Source organism: Eurosta solidaginis, chromosome 3 (assembly GCF_040869045.1).
Source record: "Eurosta solidaginis isolate ZX-2024a chromosome 3, ASM4086904v1, whole genome shotgun sequence".
Taxonomy (NCBI): Eukaryota; Metazoa; Arthropoda; class Insecta; order Diptera; family Tephritidae; genus Eurosta; species Eurosta solidaginis.
The window spans coordinates 106,955,438-106,980,068 of NC_090321.1; the positions used below are offsets into that span (position 1 = coordinate 106,955,438).

The window sequence follows — 24,631 nt, forward strand, 5'->3', positions numbered from 1 at the left end:
CTGAGATGTACCGTTGGGTGGTACCGCTATTCCTGCTGGTAAGTACTGTTGTGTGGATACTGTATTCCTGGGAGGAAACGCGAATTGAGTTTGTTCTACTGTTGTAACGGCGACCCTCGATGTGCCTCCTTCGTTCGACGGAGTCGGTGTCTTAACCTCATTTACGTCGCTCATGTGCGTAGTTTCCTTGTAGTGTTGTGTAAGCAGCCAACAATTCAATTTAATCCAAAATATTTAAATCAGTCTAATATTCTAACCTGCTACAAAAGTAGTCTAAATGTTCATCAACACATAAAAATGCATTTGAGAATTAATGCTGACACAGCCATCCATAAACAGACGTGTACAACACACAACCAAACGAATTTGAATCCCAGCAATTTGCATTCCTGCAACTTGCAAGGTTAGCATTCCCCATAAATTTGCAGCTCATATATGTAGGTACATATTTTGTGCCGAGTAGTATGTATGTAGGTATGTAAGTATGTATGTTTAAGGTAGTTATGTATGTAAGTATGTAAGCTTAAATGTAAATAGATATGTAAGAATAGGTTTAGAATAATCTAATATAAATAGGCTGATGAATTCGACATTCATAATTCAAGCAGTGAAGTCTTCTTTGTTTTAATTGCGTTAGGGACCTTTCTACATGGCGATCCTGCCTATGATGCTACTGGCTGATTTTTCAGCCTAATGTCATAGCCGACAGGATTTTTCTGGCTGATTACAGCCTAAGCCTTGTAAAAAGAAAAAAAAAAGAGAAGGTGTTAAAGTCGGGCACCAATAATAAAAATTGAGGAAATTACGTCAACGGAAAATACACGAAGATTAGCATATTGTGGCAATTACTTCAACGGAAAATACACGAAGATTAGCATATTGTGGCAATTACTTCAACGGAAAATACACGAAGATTAGCATATTGTGGCAATTACTTCAACGGAAAATACATTAAAATTGGAACGATATTAGCATAGCCCCAGAGCAAGAATGACACTGATCTCGTGAAGCGTACCACATTTTCAATGGTGATAAACAAGAGGAGCATGATAACTATAAGTATAATAAATACACTAGCTTAAGTATGAAGTCATTTCTTTAACCATTATTTAAAAAAAAAAAAAAAAAAATATTCGGGCAACCTAGCGGCTGCCTATTGACAAGCAAAAATTATATTTTTTCTGTAAAAAATTGTTTTTGATGCTTATTGAATTATGTTCCCAGTAAACTATTTTGAGGACTTGGGAGTCACGATAGATGTTAAACTTAGTTTCAACCTTCATATTAATGCTATTGTCAATAAGGCTAGAGGTGTTCTTTCATACGTGAAACGGTGGTCCAAAGAATTTAGTGACCCTTATGTAACTAAAGCCCTTTTCATCACCTTAGTTAGACCGATACTAGAATACGGATCAATAGTCTGGAGTCCACAATATCGAGTTCATGCAGATAGACTTGAATCAATACAAAAGCAATTTCTACTTTTCTATTTAAGGAATTTTCAGTGGGACTCTGCGTATAATCTTCCACCTTATACTAGTCGGTTAAAGTTTATCAATCTTCCAACTCTTGCAAGTCGTAGAGAAATGCTAGGCGTTATATTTATGGCTAAACTCCTGAATGGACTGATTTCTAGTCCAATTCTTTTGAACGAAGTAAACTTCAACGTCCCATCACGGGTGTCAAGACATTACAAACCTCTTCTTTTGAGGCAGTGTAGAACTAATTTCGAATTAAATGAATCTTTTCGGTGTTTGTGTCATGATTTTAACACTCATTCTAATTCATTTGATATAACGGATTCACTTTTTACCATAAAGAAAACTGTCTTATCCTATCTTAACTCTTAACAAAAAAAAAAAAATAAAATAAATTAAAAATGTTCACTTATTTAACAATGTAGTATATATATGTATAATTTCTATGTAATTTCTAACTGTTATGTATAGTACTCAGCTGATGATTTTTATTCTGTAGCTGAGCAGTTTTAGATCTCGACGCTTAACAAACCTCCGCCTATCAACAACTCGGCAATAACAAATCCGTGCGTCATGCGGATGCGCCCCTCGCGCCGGTCGGGCGGGCTTTGGTGGGTTTAATCCGTTGGGTATTATTATTATTATTATTATTAAGAGGACATACAAAATCAAAGTCAGTTTGACCAAATTTTTTATAAACTAGCTAGACAAAATTTAAATTTCCTAGAAGGTGAAAAGAAAACACCCGAGAAAATAAACCAAGGCCCTAAGCCAATAACAATTGAAGAGTATAGAAAGAGGAACAAAATTCAAAAAATTGAGGAACCTAAAGTTCCAAAGCCGGTCAAATTAAAAAGAAAAAGAGGAGGAGAGCAATATGGCATACGAAAATCAATAGCCAAGATCTATGAAAAAATAAACTTAAGCACTAATCAGGCAGAGAAAATTCAAATAAAAAAAAAAAAAAAAGGAATTAAGAAACAATAGTTACAAACATAAAAAACCGAATCCAACAATGTAAATATTAGGGTGTTGAAAAAAAAAGTATAATTTTGTAAAACTATTAATTTTAAATTATGGAAAGACCAAGAAAGATTAAAACTTTTGTAAATGGCCCATTTGAGGACCTTACAAATGAAATTAAAACTGTAGATGAGGAAAAAACTCTGATTTGGTCGAAAAGTCATTGGAAACTTATTGAGATGGCTGGGGAACCAACAATATGGAATGTTAGGAACCCACTCGCAACAGCAGCTGAAGAGATATATAGATGGGAAGTAAAATTTATGGGAAGAACAGATTAAAATATTGGAAAAATTTAAAAAAAAAGAAAAAAAAACCAAAAATTTTTTGTCTTCATATTATTTTTTTACGATGGGAGGCCAAGAATCGAAAATAGAAAAACCAACGGCAAACGTTGTAAACTCAGTCGAAGTAGTAGACCATACTGAAGCACTAGATACTATCAAAATCATGCTTCTAATAATTTGCGTAGTCAGTTGCATAAGTTTGTTTCTGAAACTCTACTCAACCCATAATAAATTCCTAAAAAAGCGATATGCTAGCCGCGCAGACGGTTTAGATAAGGCTTAGTGCCCCAATAGGCAAATGGGAAGATAAACTACTCATAGAAGAAAAAAAGATAGGAGAAAAATCTTACAAATGTATTAATAAAAATACAAAAATTAAGGCAGAAACAGTAGTAAAGCATCTTAAAATAATAGTTGAATCGTTCAACAAAATAGGAAAAATAATTCAGCAGTTAAATGGTAAACTCGACAGCAATCGAAAAGACCAAGCATATCAAATTTTTGTCAGCATTAGAGACAAATTGGTGTCCTCACTGGCAAGATATGATATTGAATTCATAGTACCAACGAGTTTTAAGAAAGAAATAGAAATAGACTATAACACATTCCTTCTGGAGTCAGCATCTGATTTAGAAGAAGAATCAAAAGTAGAACAAAAAGAAGAAGAAAAACAGGAACAAAAAGAAAGTTTAACAGAGACGCCAAACTACCAAACAATAAAAGACAAAATGGCTCAAACCACAGTAGAATTCTTAAAAACGGCTTCGTCAATCCTGCCTGAGTTTGATGGTAAACATGAGAACTTACATAGCTTCTTAGATGCACTGGATATCCTAGAACAAATTAAGGATACTCACGAGACCATAGCAGTCTCCATGATATAAACAAAGCTCAAGGGAACAGCTAGAAACCTTTTGAGCACCGAAAACTCAATACTAGAAATAAGGCAAAATTTGATTTCAGCAATTAAAGGTGAATCTGTAGAGGTTTTGACAGCAAAACTCCTAAACATTCAACAGCGCAGTAAAACAGCTAACCAGTAGCAGAAATAGAAAAATTAACAAAATCGTTAGAAGGTGCTTACATATCAGACGGACTTGCACCTGATGTGGCAACCCAATATGCCACACAATCAGCTGTAAAAGCCATGTGTAAAAACTCGGCTAACGAAAGAGTAAAACTAATAATGCAGGCAGGAACGTTCACATCTATTAACGAGGCTATTTCAAAATTCACGAATAGCTGTACTGAAGTCACGGGTAACCCAAATACAGTGTTACGATTGACGCGCTCGCAAGGTAATTACCGAGGTAACTTCCGAAGAAGCTACCAAAATAATAATTATAGAAGTAACCAAAACCGAAGATATTACGGCAACACTAACAGATATAGCAACAACAATAATAATAGACAAAATAATAATATCCAAAGACGTAATTTTGGTGGTCAGTCAAGATCATCCAATCAGGGTAACACAACGAACCTCCGTAATATAAACCAACAGGAAAACCAGCCACTCCACCCCAACAGTAAATTCTAACGGTAATAAAGTATGCACATTCAACTTGCATCTAAATAGCTACATATCTTCCAATACTACCCTAAATAAGTCAACTTCGACGTTCCTGATAGATACAGGAGTGGATATCTCAATAATAAAGAAGGGTCAAATTGACAGTAATGTCACAATAAATAACTCACAAATCACAGATTTAAAAGGTATAGGCCGAGGCATAACAAGCACACTTGGAAAAGTAAAAGCAGATCTAAAAGACGATAGTCTTTTAATACGACATAAGTTTCACATAGTAGAAGACAATCTCCCAATCCCATGTGATGGAATTTTGGGACTCGACTTCATTAAAAAAATATAATTGCATATTAGATTATAATAAGATTGGGGACAGCCTAATATTAAGACCATATGACTACCCAGATGATATATTTATACAAATGACAAATAAACCAACAATTAATAGCATTACAATACCCGCTAGAGCTGAAGTAGTTAGACAGGTTCATATCAATAGTCACAATAAGGAGCTATTAGTGCCTCATCAAGAATTGATTAAGGGCATTTTTGTAGCCAACACTATAGTAAACTCAAATCAAGCTTTAATCAGAATCATAAATACAACAGATAAACACGCAATCATTCAAGATTACGACATCAAAACAGAAAGTTTAGAGGATTATGTAATAATTGAAAATACACCTCAATGTAAAGATAATACTAAAGAAAAGTTAGAAAGATTAAATAAAAATTTTCCTACCATTCGCTAGTAAATCACTGAACACATTATGCTCAGAATTCATTGATATATTCTCATTAGAAACAGAACCAATTACGACCAACAACTTCTACAAACAAAAGCTGCATCTGAAGGATAACACTTCTGTGTACATTAAAAATTATAGACTACCCCAAGCACATAAGAATGAAATAAATAAACAAGTAAATAAACTAATTCAAGATGATATTATTGAGCCATCAACCTCGGAGTACAACAGCCCTATTCTATTAGTACCTAAAAAATCTCTTCCGGGCAAAGTAGAAAAAAGGTGGAGATTAGTGGTCGATTTCAGACAAATAAATAAAAAATTAACGGCTGATAAATTCCCTTTGCCTAGAATAGATGATATTCTGGATCAATTGGGAAGAGCAAAATATTTCTCATGCCTAGATTTAATGTCAGGGTTTCACCAAATAGAACTCAACCCAGAATCAAGAGGTATAACAACCTTTACAGCAGACAACGGTACTTATCGGTTCAAGAGATTAACTTATGGCCTCAAAGTAGCGCCAAACTAATTCCAGAGAATGATGACATTGGCATTCGCAGGTCTAAAACCATCACAAGCATTCTTGTACATGGACGATTTAGTGGTGTTGGGATGCTCTGAAAAACATATGATTAAAAATTTACGGGATGTATTCTCCACATGTAGGAAATATAATTTAAAATTACATTCGGACAAATGCCTATTTTTCAGCCAAGAAGTCACTTATCTTGGACATAAATGCACAAGTACTGGAATTTTACCAGACCCAAGCAAATTAAAAATTGTTCAAAACTACCCAACTCCCAAAAATGCCGACGAAGCAAAAAGATTTGTCGCACTTTGTAATTATTATAGAAGATTCATACCAAATTTCGCGGAATACGCCAGGATACTAACAAGACTTAGTAAGAAAAATGTAATTTTCAATTGGACAGACGACTGCGAGAAATCTTGTAATTACCTAAAAAATGCACTAGTTAGTCCAAATATCCTACAATACCCCAATTTTGATGAAGAGTTCTTTATTACAACCGACGCAAGTGGTTATGCTTGCGGTGCTGTGCTAAGCCAAGAATATGAGGGAAAACAATTGCCCATTGCCTATGCCTCAAGATCATTTACAAAAGGCGAAATAAACAAAGCCACGATCGAAAAAGAATTAGCGGCCATACATTGGGCAATTGTATATTTCAGACCATATGTCTATGGCAGAAAATTCACAGTGAAAACGGATCATCGACCTTTAACGTATTTATTCTCAATGAAGAGCCCTTCATCTAAATGAAGAGTATGCCTTTGGGGTGGAGTACATAGCAGGAAAAGAAAATTACGTGGCTGACGCTCTGTCACGAATAGATATCAATGAGTTGAAAGAAATGTCAGTACAGGCATGTAAAATAATGAAAGTAACGACAAGATCGCAAACTAAAAAGAATTCCAGTAATAACAGTCATAAAAATGAAGAGAAGAAAAGTCACAAAGAGAACCCTATAATATACGAAACGCTTAATAAATGTGAAGTAAAAAGACTAGTCCAGCTCGTTTTCGATCCTCCGAAATTATATTTCAAAAAAGGATAGAAAATTTGTAGTGAAATAAATCAAATTGTTGAGGCGAAGATTGACTTAGGCCAATTCTTTACCAGGCTTATGGAAAAAGCCGGCAATTTGGGAATTAAGAAAATACAGTTGTCCTTAGGAGACAAATTGTTTAAAGATAATTATGCCCGGGTAGACACATTTAAAGAAATAGGTACCAAAGTTCTCAAAAATTTAACTATTGCATTAACTCCGGAGGTTATGCATGTGACGGAAAACGATAAAATTAAAAAGATTCTTCAAAAATATCACTATGATCCTGTTAATGGTGGCCACCCAGGAATCAATCGTACAACTAATAAAATAAGACAAAAATATTACTGGAAAAATATGAAAAATGATATCAGAAGATACATAAAGAAATGCGTTAATTGCAATAAAAATAAAATTTATAAAAATTTAAAAGAACCAATGATTTTACCTGAAACACCACCAAGGGCGTTCGAAACAGTACAAATAGATACAATTGGACCTTTACCAAGATCATTAAATGGAAACGAATACGCTGTCACTCAAATGTGTGATTTAACTAAATACTTAGTAGCAATTCCTATGCAAAGCAAACATGCAAAAACAGTAGCCAGAGCCATATTCGAGAATTTCATATTAATTTATGGAAGTATGAAACAATAATAACGGATATGGGATCTGAATATCAAAATAGCCTGTTTGAAGAACTATGTAAACTTCTCAATATTGAGCACAAAACATCTACGCCGTATCACCACCAAACTTTAGGCACGGTTGAACGTAGTCATAGAACTTTCAATGAATATGTACGTTCATACATATCCATTAACAAAGATGACTGGGATGAATATCTCAAATATTTTGCATACTGTTACAATACTACCCCATCTACAGTCCATAATTATTGTCCATTAGAATTGATCTTTCGCAAAAAACCGCAGACTTACGAATCTCTACAAGAAAATACGGTAAGCCCATTGTACAATTATGAGGCTTACGATAAAAAATTAAATATAGGTTACAAATAGCACAGGATAGAGCCTTTAAATTAGTAAAAGAGGCTAAAGAAAAACAAAAGATTAGTTATGATAAGAATATTCACTCTAAGGAAATAAAAATAGGAGATGTAGTGTTAGTAAAAAATGAATCAGGACATAAGCTGGATAATAGATATAAAAGGCCCTTTAGAGTAGTAAACATCGATGAAAACAATAATTCTACATTAATCCCCTATAAGGCAGAAGAAATCGATGAAGAACAAAATACTAATAATAAAAATTATGACACCTTAATCCCATCTAGAATAGGAAATGAGGATAAGCAAAAATTTAGTAGTAACATAGAGAATAGGCAATTAAAAATACACAAAAATAGACTTAAATTAGTAGAATAAGAAGATGTTCAACCTACAAACATTAAAATACAAAAGTAGAATTAATTTACAAAAATAGAATACCCATGCATTCCCCAAATGCATAAGCATTCTAAAAAAAAAGGGAGTTGTAGCGTAAGCAGCCAACAATTCAATTTAATCCAAAATATTTAAATCAGTCTAATATTCTAACCTGCTACAAAAATAGTCTAAATATTCATCAACACATAAAAATGCATTTGAGAATTAATGCTGACACAGCCATTAATAAACAGACGTGTGCAACACACAACCAAACGAATTTGAATCCCAGCAATTTGCATTCCTGCAACTTGCAAGGTTAGCATTTCCCATAAATTTGCAGCTCATATATGTAGGTACATATTTTGTGCCGAGTAGTATGTAGGTATGTAAGTACGTATGTTTAAGGTAGTTATGTAGTTATGTATGTAAGTATGTAAGCTTAAATGTAAATATATATGTAAGAATATGTTTAGAATAATCTAATATAAATAGGCTGAATTATTTGAATAAAGACAATTCGACATTCATAATTCAAGCAGTGAAGTCTTCTTTGTTTTAATTGCGTTAGGGACCTTTCTACAGTAAGTGGCTTGTAGGGATAAAAATTGTTCGTGGATTTCCGAGTCCGTATTTGCCTTTGAGGCCAGTGCTGCTATGCGCTTTCGGATTTCTCGGGTGGTACCTGTCTGCTCAATACCCAATTCCTGTGTGATGGATATCAGCTGCTCCTTTGAAATTGTGTCTAACCACGTGGTATCGATCTGGTCGACCATTTTGTGGTTAGGTTTCCCGTCAGGGATGTTCCTTCTGACGTGGTAACGATTTGAAGGGTCCCTGCTCGGGCGCCAATTGTAACGAAGCTTTTTCCGTTCCGGCGCTTCTTCAATAAGTGCCAGGGCTATACTCGCCGGGTCCAAGGTTCGCTTACAATAGATTTGTAAATTTGGGACACCGTGCCAATCGTTTTCATATAAATTCACTTTATTTCTCTAATTCTATATATGTATGTACACTATAATAAAAATGAAAAATTTTACGTAATCAAAAGAAGAAATATTTGTTGTTTTCGTTTCACTGTATGCTTCCTCTATACTGCGTGGTGGGCCAACGGTGCTCGTGTCCCGTTATGACACCTCGATGGTCGTTGCTTGTGTGTGTGTAAATGTGTTTTGTGACGCCCTGCGTCGGCGTGCGTGTCCCGTTAGGAACGTCCCGTTAGGACGCCCGGCTGGTCGTTGCCTGAGTGCGTGTAAAACGTGTTTCGGTGACGCCTTGCGTTGGCGTGTATGTACGCAACCCTAGTGTGGTTGACGTCGTGTATTTGCGTGGCTCTGCTGTGGTCACCGTAGTATGTGTGCGTAGTGCCGTTGTGGCCAGCGTGGTGCGGTGACGAACGTAATGTGCTTGCGTAGCGCTGTTGTGGCCCGCGTCGTATGTTGGCGCTTGCGGTCAGCGTAGTCAGTTGGCGCAATGCTGTGGCCAACGTCGTATGTTTGCGGAGTGATGTGGTCCACGTAATATGTTAGCGTGGTGCGGTCGCGGTCAGCGTAGTGGCTGGCGTAATGCTGTGGCCGACGTAGTGTATGTGCGATTGTGGCCGGGGTAGTGGATTGGCGTAATGCTATGGCCAACGTAGTATGTTTGCGATTGTGACCAGCGTGGTAGATTGGCTGGCGAATGTCACCTGCTCGCGGGGCGCGTCACTGTGGTGGTGCCGTTGCTCACGAGGTCTCAAGCGGTGTTTGGTGGTATAACCGACACATTCACCGCTTGAGGCCACGACTCACTCCTGTGAAGCGACCTGTCCACATGGTAGAACCGACAACTTCAAAGGACGCTCCACAAGTAGCTCTGGTCACGACACAGCTCCGTACTTCGGCACGAGGGTAACTCTGGTACAGTTGACGTATTAGGTTTGCGTAACTTTGCTGTGTCAACGCAGTATATTATCGGGGCGCTGTCTTGGTCAGCGTAGTAGATCGGCGCAGTACTGAAGCCAACGTAGTGTATTAGCTATTGTGCTGTTGCGGTCAGCGTAGTAGATTGGCGTAATGGTATGGCCAGCGTATATATTAGCTATGGTGGTGTTGCGGCTAGCGTTGTATGTTTGCGTAGTGTTGCTGCGGCCAACGTATATGCTTGCGTAGCGCTGTTACTGTCGGCGCAGGCGGGCGGACGCTGCCTGTTCGCGGGTGCGCGTTACTGTGGTAGTGCCGTTGCTGGCGAAGTCTCAAGCGGTGTTTGGTGGTATAACCGACACATTCACCACTTGAGGTCACGACTTACTCCTGTGAAACGACCTGCCCGCATGGTAGAAACGACAACTTCAAGGGACGCTCCACAAGTAGCTCTGGTCACGGCCACAGCTCCGTGCTAACTAACTTCTGTCCTGCTAAGTTGCTCCTTTTATTGCGTTGTTTGGTATTGCTGGCTCAAATGGTTGCATTGCCATGGTTGCTGTTCGATGTTGCGAACGCTCGTTGCGTTGCTGAGATTTGTTAGTTTGTTGTGTTGGCATTAAAGTGGTGTGCTTGCTCGTTGTGTTGCTGAGACTTGTTGGTTGGTCTGCTGCTATAGCCTTTTGTGACTGACTGTTGTGTCAATGCTGTATTGAACTTGTTGGTTGGTCTGTTGCTATAGCCTTTTGTGACTGGCTGTTGTGTTAGTGTTGTATCGAATATGATGTATGCTGTATTGAATATGATGTGGGGTCGCTTTGTGTGGGCCAAATTAATGGTGTTATATTTGGTCCTCACAATGGGTATCAATCAAGTATTTACTCCCAACCCAGTAGAACGTAGAAACAGGGACCTGAAAGCCCAGCTAACAATAATCGTCCAAATCATCACAATGTTTGGGATATTGGCTTATCTGCTATACGATCTGCCATGAATTCCGCTAAATGTCATTCAATTGGATACTCAGCGGCATACCTCACTTTTGGACGAGAGCTGCGAACATTCGACGATATAGAGCATGATGTCAGAGCTATCGTAGAAAGTTATAACTTCATTCGTGAAATTACGCCACATTTAAAGAGCATGATTGAAGGGTTCAAGAACGCAAGGGAAACTGAGCAATTGTTACAAGACCGCACCAAAGCATATGTCGACAAACATCGCAGACCTCAAGATAATATTGAAGTAGGTTCCGAGGTTTTCTCAGCCAAGCGTCTAAGGGCGTCACAGCGAAATTTGTGCCAAGGCGAGATGGTCCATATATCGTTACTCGTAAGATTGGCTCATCCACGTATGAAGTCGCTTCCAAAGAACAACCTGAGGTACCGCTAGGTTCGTATCACGCCTCAGCTTTAACACTCTACAGAGGTAGCAATGATGAAGAACTTCCAGCTCCAGTTCGCCCAATGCGCAGAAAAGGAAGACCACGAACAGCCAAACAAACGTGTGACGAATGATCGTTCAAACACTCATCATCCGTCAAGGGGGAGACTGTAGCATGTGTATATGATATTGTAACGAATGTTAGCAGCACTGAGCGATGCTATCATCTCTAAGCCGATGCTAAGCAGTGACTTTATGCACGTCAATAATTCAATCATTATGTCTGCACATATGTACGTACACGCAGCAGAGAAGCAACGCACAAACACATGCAAATATCTTATCTGATGTGCTCACAAGAGAGGGCAATAATTTGTGCAAGTATTACTCACATGAGAAGTTATAAACGTAGTTGTGGCTGGTGATTTTGTAGCTGATAACTAACTAGTAAGTTCTGGAATTTAAATGCCTAGAAGTATGCAACGAGAAATCAAAAAGTATAAAAGGCGCGACAGTAGAGACACAAAAAGTCGGTTGCGTTTAAGCTATCAATCAGTAAGGCCATTTTGCATTATTGAAGAGTGGAGTTATTTATTCAACAGTTTAGTGATTCTAACTTAGCAGAAGGTGGAGAATTGCAGTAAATTCGTTACAATTGGTGTCAGAAGAGGAATTGTTGAATAAATTCCGGAGATTGGGAATACAACTTGGACATGGCAAAGTTAAGTGAATTGAAGATCCCGCAACTGAAGAAGGAGTTGAAGAGCCGTGGATTGAATACAACCGGCATTAAACTCGAACTTCAGGCACGACTACGAGAGGCAATGGAATTAGAAGGAATTGACGTGGAAGAGTATGTCTTTCATCTTGATGGCGATGGGACAACAAAATTGGAGGAGAAAAACGAAACATCGCAGGCCGTTACCAGCACAGACTTGAACGTGATATTAGCTGCAATATCTGCACAAACGTCGACAGTAACATCCAAGATGGAAACTCAACTGGAAGAACAGAAGACATATATGACATCCAAGATGGAAACTCAACTGGAAGAACAGAAAACATATATGGCATCCCAACTGGAATCGCAGGAGACACGCATAACATCCAAGATGGAAGAACAAGAGGAGCGCTTATCATTGCAGGTGGCATAAATGTCTTCGCAGTTAGAAGCACACGAAGCAAGGGTAACATCAAAGCTGGAAGCGCAGGATGCAAAAATCGCTCAATTTCAGGCAGAAGTCGATGATTTGAAGGGTCGTATGGAGCAGTTACAACTAAATAGCCCAGCTGCTTCAGCGAGTAATCCAAAGGTAAAACACCATCCTTCGACGGTTCTGTTCCTTTCCAGGTGTTTAAGATTCAGTTTGAGAAGACCGCAGCAGTGAACAACTGGAGTGCTGAAGATAAAGTTGCTGCACTATTCGTGGCATTGAAAGGATCTGCATCTGAAATCCTACATACCATTCCCGAGGGAGAGCGGAACAACTACGAAACATTGATGAGCGCTCTAGAAAGGCGATACGGAAGCCAACACAGGAAGCAGATACACCAAATAGAGTTGCAAAACCGCTTGCAAAGGCTTGCACATTTGGCGAATGCCGACGCACCCGTGGAATACAGAGAAAGGGACGCAACAAATTAAATGGGGTCACACTGAAATGACAGTCCTTGGTCGGCAAAAATCCCGAGTCGCTCCGGTACATAGAACCGGCTGCCTGTCCCAGAGGGTGGTGTCTATTTTATTCCAGTCCCAGTCCCACTCCAAGTCTCAGTCCCAGTCCCACTCCGAGTCTCAGTCCCAGTCCTAGTCCTAATCCCAGTCCCAGTCCCTCTTTGTATAATACTCTGTACTAAAGCACTCATCAACACCTTTCATTTGATATCCATATTGTATAAACACTGTCTAGGCATTCACTGGCCCACGTTTTGGCTTATATCTCGAGACCCTAGTCACCCAGGGGTATAAAATTACCCTCTACACAATTAAAGACTCTCCTGAATTAAAAAAAATGTCATAGTACCTCTAAATCGCGGGCCCACTCAGAACCACCCCACCCTCTCGGCGGGCCTGGTGATGTGCTATACTTGATATCATTCGCTATAATAGTTTTTATTGATAAGCAGGTTGTTTAATTAAACACCAAGCAATTACATGGAAGTACATCCGCTCCAACTGAAAATATGAGTGGTACTGCGTATACGTAACATTTTATTATTACGTATAAACAAATAAAAAATTTGCAATAAAATAATATTGAGAATATAAACAGAGATATAACCTATCCTATCTCTCAAGCTAGGTCAAACTACACACGGGGTGCAAAACAAATTCAAAATCGGTTCAGTAGTTTAGGATTCCATTGCGGCCGAAAATGTTGTGACACGTGTTTTTATATATTAAGATATAAAAATGCTTATATGGGCAATGTTTTCAATGGCTAATCTCAAGAAGTACCAAACCGCTTTTTATGAATTTTTTTTTTTAAGAATGTATTGGCGCAAATAAACACCCTGCGCTTGTTATTTTTTCCATTTTCACAAATTAAAGTCCTTTATTTTTAGGATAAAGTTGATGAAAACCCGCAAATAATGCAAGCATAAGACTTTTCGTTGGCCAAACCCAAGTTACAGCGGTCCAACAAAAACCTCTTTGTGTCTGTGAAGTGAACGTAGAGCAAGAGATTCATATACTCACAGCCAAAGAGAGTGCGTCATTTCGCTCTTGGAAAATGCACGAGTTTTTTGCTTTGTTATTGTTTTGCGACAACAACTGAAAATCAAAACAGTAAATTCCGTACAAAGCTACACATATGTACTTATGTATGTAGTAAAGTTGATTAGAAACACACTTATATGCAAGTCCAAAATGTGATTTGCTTTGATATTGATTTACTACAAACAAAGCAACACATATGTATGTAACTTAAGAAAATAATAAACACGTGTTTTCTGTCCCTTTACCTTATTTTCAATTCTGTATAATGCTTTTTTTTATTATTATATTATATTATATTATTATTTATTTAATATAGTAATCTTTGAAATACAATGTTTCTTACAGACTACATAGTGAATTAGATAAATTTACAAATTAGATAAATTTACATTACAGAGTAGTGTACAGAAGATTTAAGAAAGCCTGTTTTGTCATTGTAAAATCAATGACAGTAGTTTCTGACAAAGTATTAAATTCTCTCAAAGAGCGCACCAAAGGTGCATTTCCAGCAAATGTCGTTTTTACTTTGGGTAGATAAAATGGATAAGATACACGAAGATTACGTCTAGGGACATTGAAACATATTTTATGCAAGAGATATGGGCAATCAACGATGCCTTGAATCATGTTAAACGTAAACGTTAAAGACAAGATATATCTACGGCTTTCCAGAGATTGCAAGTTTATCAGTTGAAGACGAGCTGTGTAGGCCGGAACCGGGTTTTCAAAATTCAGAAACCGTAGGGCAAATTTAAGGAAAACCTTTTGTACACGCTCAATCCTTTGAATCGGAAGTTGATTATAGGGCCTCCACACGAAGACAGCATACTCAAGATGCGAGCGCACAAAGCTTGTAAATAAAAGTTTCAAGGTATATGGGTCTGAGAAATTAGTGCTGTTACGACGTACAAACCCCAGAACTGAGTAAGCCTTCGCGATAATGAAATTAATGTGGCTATTGAAAGAGAGTTTTGTGTCAAATATAACTCCTAAGTCTTTAACTTCATTAACATTTAGCAGAGTAACATTTGAAATGCTGTAAGACGTACTACGTACATTAAAAATTTTCGCAAAAGTCATTTTGAAACACTTCTTTATATTTAAAGATAAAGGTGATTTACTACACCATAGATAAAGAGCATTAACATCCTGCTGTAGCCTTGCTTCATCGAGAGAGTCTTTGACTACAGCAAATAACTTAAGATCGTCTGCATAAAGCAAACACTTGGCGAATGAAAAACAACTTCCAATGTCATTAATAAATAAGACAAACAGTAGAGGTCCAAGAACGCTTCCTTGGGGTACGCCTGAAGTGGCCACGAAAGATTCGGAACACATGCCGTCAATAGTAACAACACAGCGTCTATTCGATAAATAGGATTTGATCCATTCCAAGAAGTAGGAATGAAAACCTAAACAAGCCAGTTTTTTAACTAGAATTTTATGCGAGACTTTATCGAAAGCTTTTGAAAAGTCTGTGTATATACAATCTACTTGATGACCATCAGAAAACGCTGTTATGCAGTAGTCACTAAAAGCCGCTAAGTTCGAAACTGTAGACCTTCCGGGAACAAAGCCATGTTGGTTATGAGATATAATGGACTTTGTAGCAAAATAAATCTTCTCTTTCACTACGCACTCAAAAAGTTTAGATATGGTTGAAAGTTTTGATATGGGCCGATAATTTCTAACATTATTTTTCTTACCACTTTTTAGAATGGGAGTTATGTAAGTGACTTTCCAGTCATCAATGAAGCTACCAGACGCCAGCGACTTGTTAAACAAGATTTTCAAAGGCTCAACAAAAGCTGGACAACATTTAAAGAGGACCGCAGACAGACCATCGACATCAGTTTCCGAAGAAGGCTTTAGCAACGATAGCCCGCTGGAGATATCTTCAGAAGAAAGTGTGAGGGAACCGAAGTTGAGGCACGTGTTTTCGTCAGAAGAAAAGCTTGGTAAAGCATCGGAATCATCCGATACGAAGTTGGACATAAAAAAATCAGCGAAGAGGTCAACCACATCTTTAGGAACCTCCGCGAAATTATCATCTAAGAAAACCGATTTAGGGATGTTTGAACACGATCTCTTGGATTTGATATAAGTCCAAAAGAATTTAGGATTATATTTAATGCTGGACTCAGCAGAACGAGTGTAATTTTTTCGAAGATGTTTATCTACCCTTGTGAATTCTTTTGAGTACCGCTGATACATAACAAAAAAATTCTGGCATTTAGATTTCAGAAATTTTTTATAATATTTATTTCTAAGATTTTTTAGCTTTTTTAAACCTTTCGTGTACCAAGGCACTATGTATGGCATTTTTTTTTTAAAGGTACATACTTCAAACAAAGCTCATTTGCAGCCTTCTTGAATTTCAGAAAAGAGTTAGATGTTGACATGTCAGATAAGAGGGAATCCCAATTAATCTCAAGCAACGAGCTATTTAAACTTTGAAAGTCACATTTTGAGAAATTAAATACGATTTTATCATTATTGGCTTCACAAATAGGCAAATAATTATAGTAATCAATGCTTACAACTAAGGGAACATGATGTTTGTCACACGGAGTTATAGGAGATAAACAATTAGATATACTGTAATTAAAATTATCGCTTACAAATACGAGATCTAAGATTTTGTTCAAAGAATTAACAAATTTGTTTATTTGTTTCAAGTCTAGACTGAGAATAGAATCAATAAAGTAGGACTCGTAAGAACTCGTGACATTAGATGGAGTAAGATCTAAATTACAAAAACTGGAAGTCCAACGGACACTACTTAAGTTAAAATCACCAAAAATACAAAGATTACCGTCCGGATTATTATTAACCCCAAGAGATACAATATTATCCGCATGCATTTTATACAATTCAAACTCACTATTGGGTGGAATGTAGGATGCCACAATATACAATGAGTCACTTTTTGAGGACGTACTTATACATACACACAATTGATCCAATAAAGAATTATCATTCATAGGGGTGACGACGTATGCGCGAAATTTACGGCGTACAGCAATAAGAACTCCTCCTCCTCTACAAGCGCCTGTTTTAGAAGGATCCCTGTCCTTACGGAAGACATCGAAAAGATTAGGGTCAAAGAACTCACTGTCATGAAAGCCAGAATGCAACCAGGTATCCACGATGACAAATATGTCATAGTCCACTTGTGCACTAAATGAACTAACAATGTCAGATTTTGTCCTTAAACCAGATATGTTTTGAAAGTATATTTTTAGACCACAGGGCTTATCATGAGATCGGTGCAAATAGTATAGATCAGTTGGAGTGGAATTGAAATTTAGGTTTTTGGCGTTGTGGGCCTCCGCCGGTGAAAAAATTGAAAAGGTTTGATTTTTACATCCCTCGGCCACACCGAAGCATCGAGAACTTTATCATTAAATTTTGATGGGACACCAAGTTTAAAATTTATGTGCTTACGATTGTACATTCCGCTTGGGTCATTTTTCTTTAATAATTTTTTGCAACATAGTTCATCAACATTGATGCCTGCGTGTTTAGATACATACTTTATTATGTCATCCTCTGTAACCGAAGGCATAAAAGAAGAGAGGTGAAACCATGAATTGCGAGCAGCAACGCTAAGATCAGTATTAGTGCTCGAACCAAAAACAATAGCAGACTTCATTAAAGCATTAGTAGTTCTGCTATGCTGAGTAGATTGAACATTCGAGAAATCGTCCGCAGCGGCGGCGGTGACAGTGGAATATGTGAGAGAAGACATATTTCCGCTGTTGTTTTCTCTGGCATCAGCAGCACGCCGAGAACTATGGTTATCGTCATCTGTGTTTTGATTTTCATTTTCTTTTATGCAAACAATTTCCGCATCAACATCAACTGTGAGAGTCGATTTTTTTGAGCCGGGCTCCCTTCTAAATGTTTTTGTGTATGATGTCGGATTATTAGGCAACGGTCGATTTCCACTAGAGCAAGAATTATCATTGTTTTTATCATTGTTTTTGTTGGTGAATAAATTTTTGGAACAAAGGGGAGAGTTGCACTAAGCCGCATACTTTTTTGCTACACAACGAGCTGATACATAGTGATGTTAGCGCGCGCAAATCAAAGAACGTATCTCTTTTTCAAAATTCATTGTATTTATGATTGTAAACTGCAAAAAGTTGCCTAGAAGTTACTGATTACATATTGTTCATAAATTAAATTAAATTAAAGGGTAAAGTTTTAAATTAAATAGACATGCCAATTCCTTTAGACATGCCAAAAACAAAATCCCAGCTAAGAATGTCCTCTGTAAATAGGCGCACAATTAGGTTTCGCAGAAATGAACAACAGCCGATGAGAGTGCAAGGCGTGTTGAAAATGAAAGGTAGCGAGCATTGAATAACAGGCAAAGGGCGATTGGTCTGAAGTCAGCATTTAACTACAGACTACAACTGAATTATATGGAAAATTCTCTACTTTTCATTGGCCGCATGAGTGAGGTTTGCGTTTTTTATAAGGCTAGGAAGTGGCCAAATGAAACACCAGGAATGTGCTGTAGTAAGAGTCATGTGAAATTAAGTGATATCAATGAGCTTCCGCCAACAATCAAAGCTCTGCTTACAGGAGAGCATACGTCGTCCAGTCATTTTAAACAAAATATAAGAAAATACAATGGTTGTTTCGCTATGACTTCGTTTGGCGGTAATGAAATTAGAGGAGGTAATTTCATTCAACTTTCAAAATACATGGACATGTGTACCATATTATTGGAAGTTTATTACCACCGCCGAACATGGTTCCAAAATATTTACAAATATATTTTTCTTGCCAAGAGAAGCAGCTTTCGTTGCGCCAAATTGCTGAACCAACTCTTCAAAGAGATATTTTGATATTAATTCAAGAAATTCTTCTTGAATATAATGTGTATGTTCGAAGTTTTATGACTTCAATGGAGCGTATGCCATCTAATTCGAATAACTATGAGGTTGTAATCAATGCCGACAAACGCCCTGTTAATGAGCACCGTGGGCGCTATAATGACTCGACTACAAGCGAGGTCGCAGTATTGATAGTTGACGAAAATGCTGGTCCCCGCGATATTGTCCAACAGTCCCGCGATAGCACTCTCCATCGTGTGTCAGAAATTCATCGTTTATATGACCCCTTGAAATATCCTATCATATTTTTAAATGGTGAGACGGTTACAGCATAAATATACCCAAAACTTCTCCAAGTAGTTGGGCACCTAACCCACAAAAAACAGTTTCATATATGAAATTGTATGCTTATAAAATTATGATTAGAGAAAATAGCTTTAGAAATGGATATCTCTTTAACCAATTCTGTGATGACCTAAAGGTTGAATTATATAAGAGCACACCAAAAGACGTTGCGTACAGATAATTATATATATCTAAGGGATGCTGTTAACGAGGATTGCAATCCTGAAAATATTGGTCAGTTGGTAATTTTGCCGTCTTCATTTACTGGATCGCCTCGATATTTGTAGGAACGTTCACAAGACGCCCTCTTATATGTCCGTCATTATAGAAGGCCTGACTTATTTATAACATTCACATGCAATCCAGAGTCGAGTGAAATCAAAAACGAATCGTTTCCTAGTCAACGACTAAGTGAACGCCGTGACATTGTGTCAAGAGTATTCCATATCAAACTGCACCAACTCATGGATTTAATTACAAAACAAGATATTTTTGGAAAAGTTAGATGCCATATCTTTACTGTTGAATTACGCATATTTTAATTTGGCCAATAGAAAAAATTCTTCTCAATGACATGGATCGCATTATATCAGCGGAAATTCGAAACAAAGACGAAGATCCGATGTTGTATGATAAAATACTAAAAATATGATCCACAGCCCATGTGAGGTTGATAATTTATCATCGCCCTGCATGTTGAATGGACGATGATCAAAACGATACCTAAGCGAACTTCTACAGCATACGCAGACCGGGGAAGATAGATATCCAAAATATAGACGAAGGTCCCCAGCGGTAGGTGCTATACCCATGTCCTTTCTAATGAGTACAACGTTGACAACCGGTGGATCGTTCCATATTGCACCGTTTTTTCCAGATGTTTCTCCGCTCACTTAAATGTAGAGTACTGTCATTTAGTGCAAGCAATAAAATATATTTGTACGTATCTTTTTGCGTTTTTTTTTTCTTCCAAAGTTGTTCATTACTAAGTCGTTTATAACGTTAACGAATTAAAATTGTTTGCATTTCATACAACAGAGGGCACAATTACCTTCGTAGCATAAAAAATTCATGACATATGTACGTATGTATGTATCTGTATCTCTTCTTTTAAACTATACCCAAATAGCGAAACTCAATAGATTTACTTTTTGCGTCGTAAGGAAATGAGCCGGGTACTTGCTAGTATAACGCATAATTAGCTGAATTCATTATGTATGCTTAAGTATGTACACATGTTATTTATGAGTAATTCCATGTTAGTGTAAATACATATATGTTCGGATTTATTTAAGAGAATATTAATGAGGTACTTGCAATTATACTTATATTATTTCTCAACCGTCTATTTTCGAAAATCTTCCGCCCTAAACCCGGTTGTTCGATTACGCTCACGTCTACGAGTTGGTAGGTAGGTGCTTCACGAAGAGAGGTGTCCTGCTCATCGGCAGAGCAACTGTTACGCTCAGCGGAAGTACCAGCACGTGACGAACGCCATTGTACAGTGGCATCTACAACAGGTTGGATGGTAACATGATCTTCGCTCCTTTCTTTCAGTGGGTTTTGGTGTCGTTTTTGTACCCTATCGGGAACTATACTATTTACATCATCTTTCCTAGAACTCTTTCGATTTTATCCTTCATCCACTTAGGTCCGCGAGCATAATTCCGCATGTAAACCAATTGCGAAGGTTTAAATTTAGTGTTTCCTTTTTTGCTCCGTTCTCTGTGAGTACATGACAGTGTTTGAGACAGCAGCGTGCGCAGCCCGCAGTCATGCAACAGTTGAGCAGGTATCTTACCTTCTGCATGAGGCATCGAACGATATGTCGAAAGATATTTTATTAACGCAGATGGAATCGACAACCCATCCTGTAAATTCTAAACCATTGTCGCTTTAAAAGTGTGTACAAAGCGTTCAGCTAGTCCGTTGGATGCCGGGTGGAACGGTGTTGATTTTATATGTTTTATTCCATTTTTAGCACAAAATTCTTTAAAAAGGTCAGCTGTTAGTTGCGGCTCATTATCACTGACTAACCTTTCGGGAAGTCCTGCAATATCGAATATAGCGGAGAGAGCTAAAATGGTATCTGATGTTGTTTTTAGTTGAGCACACGTTCCCATGGACGTGAATTCTCTGGCCAACTGCTGAATTCGCGAGCAGGATTACATGACTTTGTTTTGCAGGTTTCACAGTCTTTAGCACGGCTCTCAATACTTGTATTTATACCCGCTGGCTGCGAGCAAGCTGCTTCATCTTGATTACGCCCCAGTGGCCGTCATGCTGCCAAATTCGTTTACGTAACGACCTTGGAATAACAACTCGACTTGTGCTTGGCTCTGTAATATATAATATCATTAACAGCTACTTGATGAGTGCTCTGGCAAACCATTACGTATCAGCATCATCTAATTTGATATGTTCCAATATTAATCTTGGGTTTACGGGCGTTTCAAAATTATCCACATTCAAACAAGCTTCGCTTTTGTCGAACTACGGATCAGTTGCACATGGAAGCCGTGATTGGGCGTTGGCGTTTCCGTATTGCGATGCAGGTTTATATATGTCATATTTGTATGCCATCAAGGTAATAGCCCAGCGTTGAAGGCGTTGAGCGGTCATGGTAGGCAACTGCTTATCTGGACTAAAAATACTCACGACTGGTTTATGATCCGTGATCAGCGTAAATTTATGGCCATACACATACTGGTGGAAACGTTCTACCCCAAATACAATATATAATGCCCCATTTTTGGTCTGACTGTATTTTACTTGATGTTGGTCAAGAGTCTTTGATGCAAATGCTATTGGTCTCTCAATTTCATTGGGGTACGAAGGGGAAATTACGGCATCTATGCCTTATGACGACGCATTAGTAGCAAGAAGTTGTTGTTGTTGTAGCAGTGCTTCGCCCCATCCAATAGGTGCGACCGATCACAAATTGTCATCGATACCCTCTAACGGGAATCCAAGGAAACTTGCTGTTTCAACAGGGGTGGACCATAATGAGAGGGGTGTTAGAGGCGTTGGTTCCACAATACAGTTGAAGACTGGTGTTATGTGGGGACACGTTACAAGCAGGACATATGTTTTGTATGTCGGGGTTGACTCTGAATAGGTAAGAGTCTAACCTATTACAGTATCCAGATCGAAGTTAAGCTAGAGTGACTCGCGTTTCCCTGGGGAGTGTGCGTTCCTCTTCTGCAAGTTTGGGGTATTGTTCTTTGAGTACTGGATTAACCGGGCAATTCCTAGCATAGAGGTCCGACGCCTGTTTGTGGATTTCACTGAGGACCTGTTTGTGTTTTTAGCTTCCTACGACGGTGTTGTCAGGTGCCGTATTTCCTCATAATGCTTATGTATATGACTTCTTAAGTCCCTGTGCGGTGTTGGCTCATCAATCAGATGTCTGTTGGGATGCCCAGGTTTCTGGGTATTCAACAGGAACTGTTTGGTTAGCATCTCATTTCTCTCCCTAATGGGGAGTATTCTCGCCTCATTATGTAGGTGGTGTTCTGGGGACATAAGAAGGCAACCCGTGGTGGTTCTGAGAGCAGTATTTTGGCAGGCCTGTAGCTTCTTCCAGTGATTAGTCTTTAGGCTTGGCGACCATATCGGGAACGCGTAGCATGCAATCGACTGGCCAATTGTTTTGTGAGCGGTAATGGGCGTTTTTTATCTTTTCCCCAAGTACTGCCAGCAAGAGATTTGAGGATTTTATTACGGCTATGGAGTTTCGGTATAATTGGGCTGCATGCTCCCCAAAATGTAGATCCTGATCAATCGTCACACCCAAGATTTTGGGGTGTAAGACAGTCGGTAGCGTAGTGGCATTGACGTGGATGTTCAAAATGGTCGACATTTGGGACGTCCATGTTGTAAATAAGGTCGCCGGTTATTAAGTCGGTGTTAATGTCAGGTTTCGCGAGGTGAAAAACTGTAGAGATCAGGGGTAGCTGTTTATTCTGTTGCAAAGCTCATCGATCTGTGGGCCTGTGCCTGTGGTCATCGGAGTAGGAAACGATAGTAACTCCTTCTGGTGGCGAAGGTAGCTTTGATATGTAGAAGTTAAGCAAAAGTGGGGATAAAACACCACCCTGTGGCGCCCCTTGTTTAATTATTCTTGGTTTTGATGTTTCTTTTCTAAATTGCACCGATGCCTGCCGACCACTTAGATAATTTGCTGTCCACCTTTTAAGACTTGGGGGAAGGGTAGACCCTTCCAGGTCTTGCAGCAACGTGCCGTAGTTGACCGTATCAAAAGCTTTTTAGAGGTCTAGCGCAACAACGAGTACTGTTCTCTGGTGGGGGTTTTGATTTCAACCGCAATTTATTTGGGTGCTAATGGCATTTGGCGCGGTGGTTGTGCTATGAAGTTTTCTAAAGCCATGCTGATGACAGGCTAGTTGCAAAACTGATTCAAGTGTCTTCGATACTGGCGATAGAAGAGATATCGGGCGATATGAATCTCCTATGTTATCTGGTTTCCTAGGCTTTAGTAGCGGGACCACCTTGGCCATTTTCCATTTTTCGGGAATGACAAAGGTGGAAAGAGACAGGTGGAAGACATGTGCTATATATTTGAAACACTCTTTTCCTAGGCTTTTAAGAATCGGCATGGCTATGCCGTTTGGGCTCACTGTTTTGGATAGTTTAGCAAGACCTACCTCTTTGGCGGTGATGGTAATTGGGGACGCGCTGAATTTATGTTTATATGCACGTCTGTTGGCCCTACGTCTAACTTTCTCAACCGTAGAATGCATTATATATTGTCGGCAAAAACCGCTCGCGCATTTTTTCGCATCCGACAGCCCTTTATCGCCAAAGGCGATGGAAATTTTGTCATTGTACTTAGACGGATTCGATAGGGACTTTACAGTGGACCAAAGCTTACCCACACCGGCAAAGAGGTTACAACTACTTAGAGACTCCTCCCATTTCGCCCGCCTGTGTTCATCCACAAGCATCTGATGCGTTGGGTTATATCCCGTATTTGGGTGTCGCTGGAATGGAGCTGTCTTATAAGGTCACGCTCTCTCGCTAAATTTGCGGCCTCCGCCGGAAAATGAGGCCGAATTTCGGGAATTCTCTCGCGGGAATAAAGCGAGCCAAGGCGGATTCAATAAACTTGCGGAAAGCACGCTCCCCTTGACGAGCATCAGTCGGGATAGGGAGGGAAGCAAAGCGGTTGTCTGTAATGGATTTGTATTCATCCCACTTTCCTTTTTTAAAGTTTATGAAAGTGCGTTCGAGCGAAATAAGTATTTCCAGGTGGTCGGATGTCAATGTTACTATCGGCTGCCAGTTGACGTAGTTTACAAGTCCTGCGCTAACGATTGTTATATCTGGTGAATTGTGACGGCTTCCCACCATACGAGTAGGTGTCTCCGTTTATTGTACAGAA

The 24,631-nt window shown here is 38.7% G+C and overlaps 1 protein-coding gene and 1 pseudogene across 1 annotated transcript in view; both read left to right on the forward strand.

Annotated features, from left to right (window-relative positions):
• Window positions 1-24,631, forward strand: part of emp (epithelial membrane protein) — a 631,372-nt gene that overhangs the window by 578,145 nt on the left and 28,596 nt on the right. The window lies entirely within an intron of this gene.
• LOC137247342 (U6 spliceosomal RNA) lies at window positions 931-1,024 on the forward strand (annotated as a pseudogene).